Source organism: Cucurbita moschata, unplaced genomic scaffold, assembly GCF_002738365.1.
Source record: "Cucurbita moschata cultivar Rifu unplaced genomic scaffold, Cmos_1.0 Cmo_Scf00031, whole genome shotgun sequence".
Lineage (NCBI taxonomy): Eukaryota > Viridiplantae > Streptophyta > Magnoliopsida > Cucurbitales > Cucurbitaceae > Cucurbita > Cucurbita moschata.
This window is the reverse complement of record NW_019268547.1, coordinates 48,714-50,840: the sequence shown is the minus strand read 5'-3', so window position 1 is coordinate 50,840 and position 2,127 is coordinate 48,714. Positions and strand designations below refer to the sequence as shown.

The 2,127-nt window shown below is 34.1% G+C and overlaps 1 protein-coding gene across 3 annotated transcripts in view; it reads right to left on the bottom strand.

The window, feature by feature from the left end:
* The window catches only part of LOC111464858 (UDP-xylose transporter 3-like), a 7,434-nt gene extending 6,930 nt beyond the window's left edge, over positions 1-504 (bottom strand). For 2 of the 3 annotated variants that reach the window (XR_002714104.1, XM_023109114.1), the window contains exon 1: positions 327-504. The gene's annotated coding sequence lies outside the window, so the exon portion shown is untranslated. Of the gene's footprint in view, positions 1-139; positions 265-326 lie in introns of those variants that run through there. The other variant, XM_023109115.1, reaches the window with a different exon arrangement.
* Between the last annotated feature and the right edge of the window lie 1,623 nt (positions 505-2,127).

Below are 2,127 nucleotides of genomic sequence, written 5' to 3'. Positions count from 1 at the left end.
AAAAAAAAAAAAAAAAAAAAAAAAACAAAACAAAACAAGCAGGGGGCATGAACTACAATGTGCAAAGAAATATGGCGGTGCTGACGGAACAAAATAATTCATCAAGCATCACCAAATTCGGGCGTAATTCATTCATTACCATGAATTAGACGAAAGCATGAAGCAACAGAATTGGGAGATGAGCAGAAAAAACATTAAAAAAAAAAGAAAAAGAAAAAGAAAAGAAGATAAACAATACACTGAATAAGATCTGCAGAAAAATGGGAGGTGAAAAACGCAGATCTAACTAGGTGGGCAGAAAAGTGAAGAAAAAGAAACGGACATACCGGGGGGAGACAGATGGAGGGAGAGGGGAGCGTAGGTGTATGCGGTGCGCTAAGACAATATCTATAACATACAATGATGCAGAGGAGATTGATCGGAGCAGTGCGCGTAGCCTTTAACGGAGAAGGAAGAACGCTATAACAGTGATGACAAGGGGGATGGAAGGAACGAAGAAAGTGTTTGTGAATCATAATAATAATAAAAAAAAAATACCATAAAATTTAATTGATTTAATTTAATTAATTATCCTTTACTCACCTCATTCGACTGCTTTATAGAATGTAAATGGAGACTGAAAATTCAAATAATAAATAGTTATATATAATTATAATTTTGCAAGTTCCTTATTGAAAAATGTAACACTAATATTTTTTAAACATCAAATAGAATTGGTTATTTAAACCTCTAACATCAAATAGTTGGGTTGAAATATAGTAAACCCATATAAATGAGTTATTAATTCACCAATTAAATTCTTAAACGAAAAAAAAAGTTACTAAATGGTATACTGAAATGGTATGATATTGTCTACTATTGCTACTTTAATAACATTTTTACAGTAACATTTTTACCATCAAGCAAGACATCGACTAAGTTGTCGTAGTTTTGCTTTGGACTTTTCCTAAATGCCTCGTACTAATAAAGGTAATATTTCATACTTATAAATCCATAATCATTCCCTAATTCACTCCCATCAATCCTAATCCTCAACATGTGCATGTGGATTTATGCTTCCCCTTCCCACCGGAGGCTGAATGCACACAATGCAAGTGCAACCTGATCGGTGTAGAGGATGTCTTGTCATTGTACCTGATTCCTGCAAGTAAGCCATACTGTCACCCAGAAGCAGCATTGGCCAGCGCATCCAAACCAAAATGCTCCAGTTCTTGAATACACTTCTGGCTCTTCATGATCTTACATTTCATAAAATTTGGAATGCATAGTGCACAAAAAGACCATCTCATTCTCCACTTCTTGCATCTCAACTTACGTAATCAAGTCATTTGAGGCATTCACTCTTGAACAACTTCTGCTACAAACTTTTATGCAATGCCTACATTCATGCGCCACAAATATACATAAAGTACGGTCAAAATGCACTAAAGCTTTTAATTGAGATATATGAACATTCACCAATAGCATTACAAAATATGTTCCTACTCAATTCTTTGGGATTGCCCCCCAACTATAATGCAACAAAAGCTTGTATGGATGACTACACGGCTTGGTTGGTACCTTTACACTCTCTTAGAAGATGAACAAGTCCATTGTTTCTGTTCCCTGGACTATTCTGGTCTAATCAGAATAATTACTCAACACATAAAAATATAAACTAAGCGAACAATTTACAAGCTATAGACTTCATGACTGCCCACAATTATAACAAGAAGAATTTATCAACAGCAGTAAAACTTGATGACTTGGATAAGCTTAAAGAAGAATTTACAAGTCAAAATCTAAATAAAATATGAATATTTATTGAAGGTTAACACTTTCATTCCTCATAAATATAAAAATATTGAACATATACATTACCCAGTTGATCGGACAGTGAGCATAGTCCGAGGTTCCTAAATGCTTTTACGATAGGGCAATAATAAAATCAGTTGCATAAAGATAATAAGTCACTTACAGACAAATAAATTCTTCCCTCTTGAATTTCAAGAACCAAGGACACAAAATGCATTCCCAACCTTGACCCCTTAATGCAGATTCTTTTTGGGGATCTTTTAGGGTGGAGGGGGCAGACATGCACAGTCAATTCTCTGAAATAGAAAAAAAAAAAAAAAAAAAAAAAAAAAA